The sequence below is a fragment of the Acipenser ruthenus genome, chromosome 27, assembly GCF_902713425.1.
Source record: "Acipenser ruthenus chromosome 27, fAciRut3.2 maternal haplotype, whole genome shotgun sequence".
Lineage (NCBI taxonomy): Eukaryota > Metazoa > Chordata > Actinopteri > Acipenseriformes > Acipenseridae > Acipenser > Acipenser ruthenus.
The window spans coordinates 3,116,505-3,134,035 of NC_081215.1; the positions used below are offsets into that span (position 1 = coordinate 3,116,505).

Genomic DNA, 17,531 nt, shown 5'->3' on the forward strand with positions numbered 1-17,531 from the left:
CGGCTTCGTAACTTTTCGGAAAGCTCTCACTTTGCATACTCTGAAGAGCAAGGTTTTTGCGAACAGGTCAAATATGTAATTATACAACTTCAGTTTCTGTTTATGTCATGGCCCAGATCGTTCATGACAGTAGTTGAACTGTACAATGTAACAATGAAGGCAAGGTCAGACTGACACCATTATTATTATAATCCATATCAACGTTTCCAAAACCACAGAAGGAGGGTAAGCTTTGAAATTCTGGCAAATCGAGAGGAAAATTAAGTTGCAAAATCTGACCAATAATGTTTTTCCACTGATTCATATCTACAATGCCTTTTTTTCTCAATATTTCTCAATATAAGGTCCAGTGGTTAAAGAAACGGGCTTGTAACCAGGAGGTCCCCGGTTCAAATCCCAGCTCAGCCACTGACTCATTGTGTGACCCTGAGCACTTAACCTCCTTGTGCTCCGTCTTTCGGGTGAGACGTAGTTGTAAGTGACTCTGCAGCTGATGCATAGTTCACACACCCTAGTCTCTGTAAGTCGCCTTGGATAAAGGTGTCTACTAAATAAACAAATAATAATAATAATAATAATAATAATAATAATAATATTTGTTAGAAATGATGCAATGAAATGCAAAATTGTCTCAATGCTGCAGTTATGGGGCACCACCACACACAACCTGATAAAGATCTCAGTTAGGAGTGTGCTGAACTAATGCAACCCTGTCACATCAAATCGAGGGGAGTACACCCCCTTTCTACATGAGAAAACACACACAAACCTCCTATCGCCGATGGAAGTTAACAGGAGCCCATAGATTCATCAGTAGTTTCATTCTGGTTAAAATAAAAAAAGTCACTCATTCACAAATAATCAATCAATCAGCCTAAATCTACAGTTGGCCTACCAGAAACAGTTTTCATATTAGCGAAATGGACCCCCTGGTGGCATTTCAAGTTGACTTTCTAATTAATTTTCAACTGCTAATCATTTTCTGGAACACTGGATGACACAAAATAAAATAGCTTGTTAAACATAGTTCTGGAAAAAGCACCAAAAGGAACCTACTGGAGAATAAAACCAGCATAATAACAGGTTTCTACCGGAGAACAAAATTCAAGGGGAAAGATGTTTCTCAGCGTGCATTATTTTCAAGTCTTGTTATTAATTAAAAGAACAAAAACAGAAAAAGCTTTCGCAACTTTTGGTACTGCAGCCTAGAGTGCTTTAGATTTGATTCCATAGATACAAGATGTAATACATTTTTAACTACTGGTTTAGCCTGTCTAACGCCACACTCAGGAAGAGGTGCAAGTCACTGAATCACATGCCCGATGAAGAGGGAAGAAAAAAGAAACATGTCATTTGGCTGCTGAGTAACCACGACTCTACAAACGTATAGTAAGAATTTCTCTTTCCTCATTCATGAGACACAAGCGAAACAGCTTTAATTTGACCTACATCGCATTTGTCTGTTTTTGCATTTTCAGGGCCACTGATCACGTTGGAGAAACAATGAGCGAAATGGGCTTTGAAGTTTTTATGAATAAAAGCCAGGGGAACAAACGAAAATAAAATGCCCTCACAGCTGGACAGCTGAAAGTCAAGAGAAAAACAAATGCTTTGGGCGAAAGGGACACGCTGCTCTCGTCCAGGCTGCCTGCAGGCCCGGGCGAAGGTAGGAGGGCTTTCATTTTTTGGCGGGAATGATGGATGGATTCTGAAGAAAGTCTATTCACATGGAGATGTTACATCATAAATATTTACACAGCACCACCGTGTCCATGTTGCCCTGGTTTGTTTTGCCACATCAAAAACTCAAAAGCCCCCCCAAAATAAGCAGGGGGGGGAGGACTGCTGCATTTTTCCGTTAACAGTTGAAACTCGAAATACTGTTGATAATTAACAGTTAACAGTTTATAGATCATATTACACCCTTCATGTTAACAAATTATTTAAGGAGTTCTTGCATGCATAGTTTTACATCTCAACAATGCTCCAAACAGCTAAATAATAGACGTTTAAAAAGTATTTTGCTATTTTTGCTACCGACACCATATTAACATTAAGTTTATGTGGTATGGTTTAATAATATTCATCAGCCTGCGATCTCTGTTGTAACCTGCACAGTTTAATTTCTTTGAAAACGTAGAACTGGTTAAAATGATCACAGTTTGATCCGTTTTTATAAGCGGGGCCAGTGAAATTGAAATGTTTTATCAATGATTTGAACACTGTAGAAAAAACAAAAGCTGAAGTTGAGAGCTTTTTCCACATCTTGCTTTTTTATGTTACCTTCAAGATATTAAATCCAAGCAAGTTTGTAAAGGTAGACATAATAAAAATGACACCACGTCTGCTTTCAAAACATACCATTACCCGACAGTCATAAGATTTAGGGCTGAACTGACAAAAGTATTGTATAATGTTGTTTTAAAACAGCAACACAAAAATTCTTCAGTATAATTAAAAGTAGGCTACTCCCTAAGGAAGACGAGAACCAATGAAAACAAATTCATCAATTTCATTTTCTTTCCACTGTTGAAGACAGAGGCAGTTCTGGGAGATGCTGTCTCTGAGGATCCTGGATCCTAGTGGAATGTCTAAGCCTTGCTTGCACCATGCACATCCAATTGGGTTTTCTGATTAGCTGAGTTATGTATATCAAAACCCAATTAACGTAACTATACTCCAGCTACCCAGGATGATGCACATTGAGGATTGGGTTATAATGTAAAAGGTGCCTGTGCCGGCATGCTTTTTTGATTAACTACATTTACTGAGCCTGTGCATTTCAGTGTTTTAACTTTACAAAACTAGCTAGAGACATTCGAGTTCAGTCGCTTCTTCTTAGTTTTTTTCATGTATTTTTTTCAGTTTAATAAGCTTAATAAAACGATCCCAATATGCAATCACCCATCTGGCATGTGCAACTATAATACACTTATAGGTTTATACACTGGGCTATTAATAAATACTACTTGTGCAGTAGTGTATGTGAAGCCCAGTTATTGTGGAGTTTTAATACCTTCAGCATTCTTGTACATGGTGTGTGTCTTCTTTAAGAGACATAATCTCAAATATACAACTTATCAAGATTTTTGCTGCAAAATCTTATTTCCCAAGTCTGCCTCCACTTTGCTAAGGAGAAGATGCAGCTAATATAAAAACAAATAAAAAAATGCAAATTTAGTCCACGACTGCAGCTTATAAACTGCGGAGCTTTATATACTTAGCAGGTGTGAACAGCCAGTTTGGGAAAACAACCACCTTCAAACATGCAGCCAGCAGACTGGACATTTCTAATCTTAGAAGCTACAAGACGGCAGCTTTGACACAATGATGTTTTCAGCAATGCAAATACGATTTGCATTTCAACATGGGAAAAACTTAATAATGTAAAATGTGGAATATCAGTACAAACAAATACGTGCTTATTGAGGGGCCACTACAATATTGTAAGCAGTAACTATCTACATGCCAATTAAATTGCAAAGGGCTGCAATTACATTTTACACTTTTAACACCTAGCAGTACACCTAGTTAATAATTATCTCTTTTAGTAAACCCCAGGAGACTGGAAATATTATATATATATATATATAATTTTTTTGCACTACACAACTCTAGCCTAATTATTGCTGTTCTTAAAAAGCATTCCTTTTACTGGAGAGATCATCCGACATGATATCAAATATCACTGTCTACTCCATCTGGCACAGGCCGTAGGAAAATGTACTATACTAAAGCACTACCAGAAATACTGCAGCACCATATATATGTCCTAATTACAAAAGCAGTGCCAATACTACAGTAAAGTATAGGAGGGGCAGTGTTCATTTTAGAAGTTAGTAATAGAAGCTAGAAAACTTCTGTCATTTGATATTTTTTTTATATATATATATTTTTTTTTTTACAGGGCAGGAAGGTCGTTTGCATTTGCCCTTTTAAAAATCTTCTCTCGATACCCATTACAGCTACAAATCACAAAAACTTAAAAAAAAATAAATAAAAAAAGGCTTTTAAACCTAGAAAGATTCTCCTCACTTTAACCTGAGTTTTACCATTTGATTACTGCTTAACCAGCCAATCATAGCTGTTGTTACATCCTTGCTGTTGTCAATTTTAAAGTCTCGTAAAAGGTGATACAAAATATGGCATGCTGTTAAAGGACAACTGTGTGAGTATGTGAGTGTGCTTTTCATTTTTTTTTTTTTTTTTAATAGGGCAGTAGTTAAGGCTGTAAAGACGCATACTGTGTATCGTCCTACCTTGTATTCTTTTTGTGGGAGCAATTACTCTTTACTGGAAATTACTTCATCCTATAAAAAAAAAGAAAGTGATACAAGGAATTAGCACAATGAAAAGCAAATATACAACCTACTGACATGCAGCAGTCCGCATGCTTAAGCAATGCTATCACACAGCCTTGGTACAAACAAGACGTATCTGTGGCACTATGACAATGAGTGACCTGACCTGTGCTGGCCCCCACTTTAAACCTGGGAGGGGGTGGTGTATGAGAAAGCGGCCTACCTTCGTTACCTTTAGAAGCAGAATGGGATCAAAGGGATCCTGTACAAAGCTGTCAGCAGGTCGAGTATTGGGTTAACCTGTTTTCTGAATATTTTAGCCCAGCTTAGCAACGATGCAAGGTGAATAATGCCAATTTACTTAGAATCTGTAATCCTACAATCTGATTGAAGGGAGGATTTTGTTAGCCAATATGACCTTGCAGATGCTTCCATTAGAGCTTTGGGTGTCCTTTTTCTTTTTCAGAAAATGTTTAGAAAGATAGTGAAATAGACCCAACTGTAACCCCTTTCTGTCTCCCATCAAGTCCGGGTACAGTGTTTGGACGGGGAGTTTAAGACAGACGTGTGCAGGACACACAGGAAAGAGCCTTACATACTTTACCTGCGGTTATTTTAACACCCAATGCATTTCTGTAGTATCACACTGTTTAATATTGTTTACATGGTTATGAGGTGGGGAAATAAATGCTTATCATGTCCCTTTTTAGGACAACAACAATATATTTTGGATATTACCCCACTCCCAAACAAGGTACTCATTTTTGACAGGCAATTTTAAACAAATATTCAGAGAAAATTATTTTCTGTATTGTCATCTATTTTTCCTCACTGCTCCTTCAGATCAGAAAATGAAAGTTTTATTTTAAAGCTCCCTCAAACCCAATGCCAGTGCCAAGACAGTGACAGAGCAACTTTATTTGCAAAGTTTTGTAACCTTGAGAGCAGAAGTGGGAGAAAAAATTAATAATAATTCTAACCTGATCTTCCTACTTGTTTTATATCTCCCCTCGGCAACCTAACTTCTACTCAGCAACAGTGCAGTTATTAATTCATGAGGCACTAATTAGTTCTTTGTTTAATTTTGTGTTAAACAGACTGACCGGAATGATAACGACTCGCGCTGTAGCGCTTCGGTCCCACGCCGCCCCTGTTTTCTGACAACAAGGGAGCGTCGTGCGACTAGCATGATGAACCCAATTCCCTTCTAAGTTGCACTTCATTAAGTCAAAATGTGACAAGGAGCTTAGAGGAAGAATTCGCAGATCCGATCGTACATAACAATGCAGGCGCGCTGAGTTTGGATGGGGGAGCCGTACAGTGGAGCATGCATGTTGCTAATTTTCTATTTTTTAACCCTTGGGGGCCTTCTTTCATTTTCCTTTAATTGTTTTTGTTCCAGGCTGCCGTGCCCTCTATTTAAATCAACTCCCCTGATCACATTTTACATGCACTGAAACCAAACTTTTCGCTTCATTATCGTGGCTTAAGAGAAAGCCACTACAGAGGACTGTATTTATCTTTCAGAGTGCCCAATATTCAACTTGTGTTTGCAAGAGAAAGTTTAGAGGGAAAACATATTATATATTCATTCGTATTAACATGAACCACAATGGAAAGTCACAAAACATCAGTGGAAAGATTTTTCTTTTCGGATGTGAGAAACCTGCTGAGCCACGCACCGAAGGAGGCAGATAAAGTTGTTACTAAAGATCAGGAATGTGTTCTTTTTGTACTATAAATAGTTTCTGAATGACAAATATGTACCTATTATTGAGTTGTGAAATCAAGATTCAAAGATTTCCACTTTGCAAACCTGTGGCATACAACGCTGGCATCATTACTACATTCCTAAGCTACCTTGGTTTTCTATTATTGTTTGGGAGGGATAATGGTAGCCCAGTGTTGGCCAAGTCAGCTACAAAAATAAATAAATAAAAAAACATTATGTTACACACACCTATACACTGAAGAGGTGGCTCTACACACATACAATACTACTACTACTACGACTACAACAGTGCTGATGATAAACACATTTGGTTAAAAAAAAGACAGTCTTGCCACATACACAAAATACTATTGTATTACTATTTAATACAACACAGCACGGAATGTAAAATGAACAAATCAATTGCCACCTTGATCATTAATAAAATATGACTCAGCAACCCAGTCTCAGCTGTTACTAGTCCACCTTTTCAACAGAACTCCCTTAATAAATACAAGCAGGATATACAATGACTTGTAAATATACCACCTACACCAGCGTATCCAGAACAGTCTATTGTTTTGCTGTCATTTTCATAATATTTCTGGCTAGATGGATACTATTTTCAAAATTAACAACTGTTTTTTTTTTTGGAAAGGAGACAATTCCATGTTGATGTTATGAAAGAAACAAGCGACTTGAAAGTGCTGAATTGTTTGGTCATAGTTTTTGTGAAATTAACATATGTTTGAATTGACATTGAATGGAATATTTTGCATTAACTGGTGTAGATGAAATAAACAAAGCAAGAACAACAACAAAAAACAAACCTATAGAAAAGATGCGCAGTACAATGGCAAGGAGGTCAGTAATTAGAGACGATGTTTGCACAGTAATCATTGTAATGTATTCATCACAAGAAAGCACTCGCCTGGCATGACAATTCTGTATCAAGGAATACTCTTGAGCTGATTTTTTGCATCAAAGGTAGCCAAAATGAGGTGTTTTGTATAATAAGATATTATTACAGTATGACGCTTATAATCAGGTTTAGTCATACATGCACTTTTTTGTAGAAGGAAAATGAATGCTACTAAAAACTATTATGGTATCAAACAACTGCTGCACATGTTTGACTCTATTTTTATAATATGTGCCTCATTATATTTCAAACAGAACAGTGGAATATTATAAGCAGAAGCGATGTTATGGAAGCGTTTTAAGGTTCACAAAATGTCTCCTTCACTTCAGAACTTATGAAGGCTCTGATATACAGTAAGATAACACAAATAACAACATAACTATCAATGTACCTCGTAAATCAAAATACACACAGACTCCAGGTGGGGACATCTCCTTCAACACAGAAACCTGCATTTTCCTCTGCACGCGTAAATGTTTTTGGTACTGAAACAGTTCAAATTAGGTCTATAACATTTAAATTCTCAACATTAAATGTAGCTACTTTGGTCAGCTACTTTTCAGCTCAATTGAGAACTTTGCATCCAGGCTTAATTTTTGTTCTAGTGAATATACTTCGAAACATGTTTTGAATGACACAATATTAATGTTTTAAACTATTTACAAGACCCATTACTTCTATATAATTGAATACCTGTGTGCTCATCAATAACATTTGAACTAGTTAAAAATACACCCAATTAGAGTCTATTGATCATTATTATTTTTATTATTCAAAATGACTTGTTTACAATTTTGTTTCCGCTTTTTGAATTTACAAGAAAGAAAAAAAAATCCTCAAAAAATAAATTAATAGATGTATTTACTAACAACACTGTCATGTTTTTAAAGTATAAAAAAGCCATCTTTTGTTTACCTGGACGCAGCCAATAAAAAGCACTCATTAATTATGGGAGGTTGATGCAACTGTACAACCAGTCCTTAAAGGCAAATCGCTTTCCCTCTGTCAAGTCAAATGTGTCCTCTTCAAGTAACTTTTCAAATGGGAAAAGGGACAATGAAAAATTGAACATTTATTAAATACTACTGATTATGCATATTTTGACAGAACCTAGCAGGCCCCCTTTTTTGCTGTCAATTCCGCTGGCCTATTCTCGTACTCCCCTTGAGAGAGGAGACACCACGTGGCTTAGGGGCAGCTGCCTCCAATGCCAAACGTACGTTGTCCCCTTCTTTGAAATTTTGGGCCCACGCAGGAGCTAAGAATGGCAGGAGATGTGCAACAAGTGGTGGTGCCATGGAAACCAAGGTTTTCCTGAAAAAATATTCCTTTTTATCTCTTTTGAGGGCCTGTCACCGCACTAAGCAGGCATCACAAGACCCGAGGCCTAGCCGTGACAAAGCCTATTTTCTGCCTCACACTTGATTGATTAAAAAACTTTTTAGGAAAACCATGTTAAAGGACAAAAAAAGTGACACAGGGGAGAAAAGGCCTGGGGCAGGGACAGACCAGACAGTTGCCCTGGTAATACCACAGGGAGGGAAGAAAAAAAAAAAAGAAGAAAAAAACAACACAATAATCTCCTCAAAGGAGAGGTCAGGCCAGGCATGAAACTTGACAACAATAGCGATTAAGATAATGATAAAATAGCTAGTGATTGGGAGGAAGTCAGCAGCTCTGGATACACTGAACGTTGATGGTGTTTGTGTGTATGTGCGTTATTATAAACGTTTTACTGGGCTGGTTTACTAACACCACTGACTCGTACGCAAATTAAATCTCTTTTTAAACTAGATAGGAATGAGTTAATGAAACACCCTACCTGGCATTTTTAAATACATTATTATTATTATTATTATTGTTATTATTATTAACAACAACAACAATTTGGGTTTCTTTATCTTGCTATAAAACGGTTACGTTAAATTAATGTGTTTGTCTTGAAAGGGGCCATCTACAGTAAGAAACACAATACACACCACCCTATGCTTTTTATTTCATAATAATAATAACGATAAAAAATAAAAAGTGTCATTTAAGTGCGAGGGTGTCACAGCTGCAGCTGAACAGAAAATATTTACAGAGAGGGTGGAGGAGTAAGGAAAATTAGAATAGTACATGAAGAATTAGTATGCCAGATCTGGTGATTCTTAACACAAAACGGCCCCACAAACCCCCATGGAAGAAATGTCAGAAGGAAAATGACGAAAATCTGCTTCTTGACAGGGAGTCATTTATATTTTAGCTTCGTTCCATTATCTTAACGAATCCATCATCAGCAGATGCAATATTAACAGCAGAAAATCAACTCATTAGATCCAGAGGGATTTCATCAAGATTGCAATCATGTATGCGGTTCCTGGAGAGTTAGATTTTTTTTTTTTCTTTTAGGTCCTTTCCACATAATTGGCACGTCTCAGATCTTAATAAATTATTCTCAGTCTCTCAGATTGATGCTTTTTTTTTCTTCTCTATCCTCTCACACCAAGTGCTCGCTCTGACTAAAATATTTACCATAAACATTATTATGTCATGGGCACACAGTTTAAAATGGCCTTTAGCTAGCTTAAAGAGGTAATTGGCTTTCTATTTGTCTCCCTGTTTCCTCGCTAATTGTCAAAATGATACTGTTAACAATTTCCTGTTGAGACCAAAAAAAAAAAGGTGCTCTTAGTGGAGTGGCTCAGTGCTCCAGCCAATTTAGACTGCAGTGATATTGAAAGTGCATGGCCTACATCAATAAACTGGACATGCACAATGCTACACGGGTACTTTACTAGCCTTCTGCAAAGTATTCAACTCTGTGTGCAATATACATACAGCTCAAAAGCCTTTTTCATGGCAACACAGTTCTGATTCTTAGAATGCGCCAACAAGCAGAATGTCACAAACACAGTGTGTGTGTGACCTTTATAATTGTCTCAACTCAGCCCCAAGATCATCCCCAGTCTCAGTAGCGACTACTTTTTATTGTGACGAAAAAACTTGTGCCATAAACTGTACCATAAAGTCACATCAATATCTATATAGCAAACACACAAAAGACAAACCATCTAAACTCCAGGAGCTGCTCCTTATCTGAATGGAAATCAACAGCAGGCATTGTGTATTTGTCTTTCCTTTTAAACAGTGCAATCATGTAATAGAGTTTTAACATATGCCCCTGAGCCTATGTGACAGCGAGGAGCGCAGCCTCCATTTTTGGGACTTAAATTAGGCTATTTATCAATTGATGTATTAACCGCTCTGTTCAGCAGCCGAAGGAAACAGCTGCATTCAGTGGAGGTTCAGGATTTTTGTAATACGTTTTTTCAGAGTTTCTGATGTTGTAAAAATAAAGTGTGCTCAATACTGCATCTTTTATTTTGATCGGAATGCTTACTGTAATTTATGATGACAACTACAAGTCGCACAGGCTACCAGAAAACAGTTTGTAGTTTAAAGTAGCTGTTCCATACTGTACATAACTAAACCCCTGTTACTGTACTTGTCAGCTGTATTATACAGTCATTTGTACAGATTCAGATTTTACAATAAACAATTTTGGTGCACACAGGAACACTCTGTATTAATTAGGAGTTTTTTTATTTATTCAAATTGTCTCCAGAAATGACTTTGCCCCCCCAAAACACCTGCACTAAACATTTCCCAGTTCTAAAAATACAATAAAAAATACTCTTGTTGTGACTCTTATTAGCAGTTATACAGTGGCTCTCATTGGCAGTTATAGAAGGTGTTGCTGTTGTCTAGATAGTCACTGGCTGAAATAATCCCAGCACACCTCGCAACATTCAAGCCATATGTTGAGGAACAACAGACAACGACTCAAGTGAAGGATAAATCACCGGCATTACGGACAGCCTCTTTTATTCCAGCAGCACGTCGTGCCATTAGTATTCGATTAAAATGTATTTAAAAAGTTCCTCCATGGTTCAGTGGCATTTAATCTTCTCAAGCGCTCATTTTTACCTGCTCGCTGTTGATTTATTTCTTTACTTTAGCTATTTACTGAATGTAATTACAAGCTGTTTTGAGGGATGCAGTACCTGATGAGGTTTTTGAGAGACCCACCTCCAGGATCCTGGAGTATAATCAGGGACCATACCTTAGTATCAGGGACAGCACAGAGGTTGAGGAAAGGCATGGCTTTTACCAACACAGACTAAGAGCTGACCAGCAAAGTTAAAGATTAACAGAACTTTACAGATTTTTTTAAATTTGTGCTGCCCACGCTCCAACAGGGAGGCTCTTATACCTGCTGGCTTCATCACACACAACAGAGACCTCATTGAGACTGTCAATTGCACGATGATCAGGCTAAGAGTCAAGTCTTCCAGTACTTATCAATACAACACTAACACTAATAGAAGATAGGAAAGGATTTTGAATGTCTGGACACTTAAGCTGCCCCTTCCTATCAGGGTGACTACATGCTCCATTGCTTGTATGGTATTGACTGGGACTCTAACTAGCTGGAGGTGTGGAATCTAGCTGCATACTCGTATCCCTTACATTGTTTTTTGTTCCTTATCAACCTTCCCTTTGGATACGCAGCAAGACTGACCCGCAGTGCTTATTTCGGAATGCTGCGTATAAGCAGAGACCATCCTGAAACCTAAAGCCCCTAACCAGTACCTGTCTTCCACAAGGCACCTGTGTTTAACTGCCAGGCCGCTATCAATTATTACAGAGATGCAGTCACGCTTAAAAAGGGCCAATAAACCACATACATGCTCGGTTCTGTTTTGGCTTGGCAGTGCTAGCACCCTGTGCGCCGACAGGATTAGCTTCCAATATGTTCAACAAGAGGCAAGAGTGTAATAACTGTGGAAAAGCCCTTTAATTGGCCTCTGTAACAAAGCCCTTTGTACAAGGCCTATCCTGACCTTGTCACTCCGAGTTACACTTCCCGTCTATCCCACAATATAAAACCTTCACTGGCCTTTTTTTTTCTCCCTCCTCCCTGTTTAACAGCCCAAATACTAAGCTAATCCCTGTCTCAGATGTCCAATTGTAAATCCAGGCCCTCAGTAAACCAATCTCTGAGTTTTTTATCTTGATTTATTAGATTATCAGGGCTGCTAGGCTCCTGCCTGAGTCCCTGCTACACGTACTAATCCTAATCGGAGTAGACAAGTATTAGCCTGGTTCAAGGGGAGCTAAACTGTAACTGTGTCCAACTTCCTGAGCAAGGGCAGCTACAGGGATGTAGCTTATATTTTTTATTAAAAAGGACAAACAAATAAATAAATACAGAAACAAATACTCTATTAAGGTGAGTCAAGGGACCAACACAGTGCAGCCTGAATAGGGGGTGGCCTTAATATCAAAGGTCTAGAAACATTGAAGTCAATGTAATCAGGACAAAAAATATGGCCTTATTTGCGGGATGGTCTTCGTATGATGGTGGTTTCACTGTGAACTCATACTGTACATGATAGAGCCCAAATGGAGAGGCTGTAGCCTAACCACAACCTCCAACACCATCTTCATTGCTATATTATTATACACATATTTAAAAGTGCTAGAACAATGCCCGTTCTGAAGAAAGGGTTTAAAAATATATAGTTATAGAGAGACAGGAAGCTGTTTGTTAAAGAAAACACCGGAGATCGATTAATGTTGCTGCAGTAGTTTGGGGTCGTGGTGTGCGTATACGGTTTTGCATATGTAATATAGCTGGAGTAAAGCCATGTGATATATCTCAGTAACATTTAAAGTGACTGATACTGGACTAATGCCGGTGACAGCTGCTATTCTGCAGAAGTAGCAGCAGCTATGGCATTTTGCAATACTAACAGAATCCCCTGGAATCTGCACTGTGGTAAGGGATATTTAAACTGGGCTTTTACACAGAATCAGCTCCCACTAGTATTTCAGCGAGTGAAAGTGGGATTTGAATCATGCATAAGAAGGTGTCAGGATACTGTAACGCAATTTGCATTATCTTTCTTTTTTTATGTGAAAGGAAAATTGGATATACACTGTTAATGTTGCAAAACGAGTGACATCCAACTTTCATCACACTTTTAAATGAAACATTCAGCTTTTTACTGGCTTTGTAACAGTTTTATTGTCGCTTCACACACAAAATGTTGCACTTTGGAGCTAAAAAAAAAACAAAAAACCTTGGTGATAAATCTGTCTCAGTATATAGTGCAAATTATAGTCAATACAGTTTTGCTTTCGGTTTAGAAATGTTTGCTGTGTTATACTATACCATAGTAACAATGTATTAATCTATATCAGCCTAGGCTTTGAAGGACTTTAGACTTTACATACAGTATTACAAAAAAAAAAAAATATCTAAGTATATGTTTAAAGTGGTAACCATGGAAGCTTTAAACAGAACAGAACTGTTCCCAGCCCCTCCTTCAGAGGGGCTGGCGTTTTTTTTTGTTGTTTGTTTTTTTGCTGTCCCCGAATGTCACTGAATAATAAAAAGCGGCACCATCTTTGACCGCTGCCCTGGGCCTCAGAGTAAGCCAAGAGAGAAGAGACAACCATGTCTGCTCGCTGTGCGTGTGTGTTTGCCTCTGAAAAGGAGACACGAATCCTAGATTTCAAAAAGCCCTTCAGCACATAACTATATATTTATTTCAATTAAATTTCATGTATTTATCCCCAATCCAGTTAAACCCTATTCGATACTATAGCTTCAGCAGTTCAATGGAAATCCTTGCAGCCGTCTAATTATATACACCGCAGCCCACTTCTAAAGTTGCAAGCTTAAATTTTTATTTTTTTTTTAAAGTACTGTATTAAATCTCGATGAAGCTCCCAAAGAAATGGTACACCTTTTCAACCAGCCCTTTCAGGCGGGCTTGAAAAAGGATCCTTCGGTCTGAATGCCATGTTTACAACTGAGAATAAAACAAGCGAACGAATATTTATTTCCAAAACAAGCCCGAGCCTTGGCAGGTTCCAGCTGAAATACCAATCTCTTCACTTGCTACTGTACGTCCAGCTTGCTTTTTTTTTTTTTTTAGGCGAGGGATATTTTGCAGCCCTATCAGTTTACCCTTAGCCTGCTTACATATGGAGGAAAATCTACCCAATTAGGGTCAATATGGATTCCCTCACGCAGCTCTGTGTCAGAATCTACACTGACTAAATATAACTCCTCCACTAAGACGTGCGCTATTTATTACAGGTTATAGCTGTAGACTTGTCTATTTCCTTATTTTTTCCATGTGTATTGATTCCTGGGTAGGCCCACTTGTCCGATTGTGCAGATTATTCCTGCATTTCCACTATTTTTATAACGTCTTATTCTAGGATACTGTTCTATTACATGCGGTAAAGTCTCAAAGTTAGTTGGGTTTGTTCATTCAGCTCGCATTTTAAACAAAACAAAAACCCTCCTTAACCCAGCACGATGTTACATTTTCCAATTAGAGTTACTTGAGCTTATTATAATAATAATAATAATAATAATAATAATAATAATAATAATAATAATAATAATAATAATAATAATAATAATAATAATCAGTAGTTGCATTATTGTGAAGTGTTTTAGCTCTTGAGAATGGGGCACTGAGCTAAAGTTACTGTGCCATGGCAGGCTTTGAGTTTGACCTCGTGACCTTGTGACCTCGAGTACCTGATGTCACACGTGAACAATGCTGTATGTGTCTGGGGAAGGAGGGGGGGCAGTGCAATATTACCTTTGAGATTTACCCAGAACATCAATTATTTGCACCAATTTTCACCGGGATTTAACATTTTTCTTTAACAAAACACAGGTGAATTGTCAGGCAACGGCTTTGCTCACTGAAATAGAGGTTGTTGAGGAGTTTTAGCTGGATGTAGCCAGTAAGGTGACAGAGATGCACAACCTGCAGGTTCAACTCAACCAGCCTCTGCCAATCCTGGGGCTCATTTCTGGAAAGCGGTGGCAATAGCTGAATACTAGCCATAACCATTTAAACAGCATACTGTCAAGAGTCAGAACTTTGTAATAAAACAATACACAGTTATGTTTTAATCCAACAACTAGCTCACCAAGACACTAACAACAGGGGTGTGCTATTAACATCTGAAACAGGGATCGGTTCTGCAGATGATGCTTGCAAACAGGAACAGTGTATGGGGCAATGAAATGAAGTCAGATTTTCACTTTAAGGGTAACAAATGCAGGCTATTAGCCAACTCTGAACCTCCATGAGATTTGACCTAAAGAAGTATAAAGTTGCAAGCAAAGAATCTGACATTGATTTCCTCTGAAGGATCACTGATTACTACTGTCCCAACTTAAACTGTCTGTTGCGCAGTAGCTCTGAATCAGCTTGAAGCAGGCAGTCTAGAAGGAAATAGCTTCTCATAAAACAGTTTTGTCAGGTAAAACATGGAAGTCAGGTGAGAGAAATCCAATGTGGTTAAGTACCGGCAGCAATTAAACCAAATGGGAAGTTACCATAGGATTTTATTTATAGTGAATTTTGGCAGTTGAACTGTATCAAACTACAAACGCAGTAACGATGTGTCCATTTATCAACCGTGATTAGATCGCAAACGGAATTTAGGGGAAAACTGACAGCACAGCTCATTCGAGAGATAACGCCCCTACAGAAATCGGAGTAGTCTATCTTTCAGGTCATGCACAGGTCACGGACAATTTCAGTTAGGCCAGTAATACTCAAGTGTATGAAAAAGCAATGATCTGAGACTGAGACAATATGCCTTATATGGAGTAGTCACATGATCAAGGACTGCTAATATTACTACTCATTACTGAAACAGTAGTGCATTTTCAAGCTGGTTCAATACGGAAGTAGGCCATGTGTGAGGAAGAGAAAGAAAACGAAAGAAAATGAAGTCAAAATCGAAACAAAATAAAAAAAAAGCACAAAAAAACCCCAAGCAGCTGTTTAATTCCATAAAAGGTAGAAAAAGGTTAAAAGGAGTCAAGGGGGGGCTAAAGAGACAGCAGGTCTGCTGATGACAGAAAGAGCAGCGAGGGACTCGGTTCAAGCCTTCTGGAAACCACATCAAACAAGCTGTGGATGGCAGCCAAAAAGAGAGAAGCCAACTGTTGCCGGGAGTGCGATGCTGCAGCCCACAGGGGACCTGCTGCTGGAAGACCTGAACTTCTGAAGGTAGAGAAGAAAAATAAACTAAACCCATACAGCACTTACAGGAAAACCAGGATGAGGAGGTGTGCAGTCTTAATGCAAACAGATGTGTACACTCGTACCCAAGAGACTGACTACCCAGCCAGCAGATGCAAACAGCTGTTCCCAGGCTTCCCAGGAGACCCGCTCCCCCATCCCCTCCCGAGCAGCCCCGTCTAGTAAATTGCTTTCCAATAAAAACAGGGGAACCCCTCACACTCACACCCAACTTGTGTGGGGCACACACCTTTACAGCTTTCGCCAAGTCTAAGTTGAAAGATGCCATCACATACCAGAATGTGCTCAACCTGTCTGGCAACTCACAATACAAAACATACAGACGTTATAAAATTGGACTTTATGTTGTGCAGAGAATCCCTTAACTTCAAAACATGAGCACTGTTTTGCTTGGCACAGAACATTTTTTTAAGTATTTTTTGTCATTGAACACATTGATCTGATTGTGTCACACTCGGTGTTAAATGAGAATGTGTTCCTTCAAAAGCAGTAATCGTATTCGTGCCCATGCTGCAACAAGGGGAAAACAAGACCAATTCCTCAACATTTGGGGACATGTGCAAATTACTCACAATGGCTACTGTCACAACAGCTGTGCTGAAGCATGTTTAGGATCCATTCACTGACAGCCACGTTTGAAGATGTATTTTTACACCTTATTGGTGCTTAATAACTTAATAACAGTTTAATAACTAAGGAGTCCTAGGTGTTTAACAGTTAAAGGAAGCCAGACTGTATTTCTCAGTACTTAAAAGCAGCAAAGAATGATACATAAATACCGGTTGCATAGCTTAGCAGTGGTGACTATAAATAAATTGAGACACATTTTGTAAGCTGCTTGTTTTTCTCATTAGGTCGAGACCTGCTGGGTGCCAAGCAAACATGTTGAAATATTGAGTGTGTGTGTGTGTGTCTATCTATATATATATATAAAAAAAACAACCATACATATGTGTAATAGAAATGTGCAACACAGCACATTCACTCTTGTTTCATTAAACCATATATTACAGATAAAAAGGGTGTGTGTGTGTGGGGGGGGGGGGGTGCTGATCTTTGGTCTCCAGTCTACAGTTAAGCGAGATAAAAACAGTAAAGGTTTTGTTTTCTTCTCACATTCCTTAGGGCTGGGTCCTGACGTTTCTCTAAGTTTCCTGTTGATTAGCACACAGGTGCCCTAACAAGATCTGTGATTGAATCCAATTCCGTAAGAAATACTACCTCCCGATCCCAACCTTTAACCTAATATAAGAGTAACACATACTGATGTAATTCATCTTTACCATATAAAGCCACTCAGTTGAAAGGACACCTGCCCTGTTTTGCTGTTCCAATGCGTTCTATATTTGTACCCTTGTAATCTGTCCAGCTTCAATCTTTTCCACTTTCTTGCACATTTATCACTAGACTGAAACCATGGTGCCAGATCATAAGTGCCTCACCCTTTTAAATTAAACAGTGGC

General features: G+C 38.4%; 1 protein-coding gene across 6 annotated transcripts in view; it reads right to left on the reverse strand.

The window, feature by feature from the left end:
- The window catches only part of LOC117432391 (zinc finger protein castor homolog 1-like), a 192,779-nt gene that overhangs the window by 89,742 nt on the left and 85,506 nt on the right, over positions 1-17,531 (reverse strand). For all 6 annotated transcript variants that reach the window (XM_059002409.1, XM_059002410.1, XM_059002413.1 and 3 more), the window contains one exon: positions 4,260-4,310. The gene's annotated coding sequence lies outside the window, so the exon portion shown is untranslated. The remainder of the gene's footprint in view (positions 1-4,259; positions 4,311-17,531) is intronic.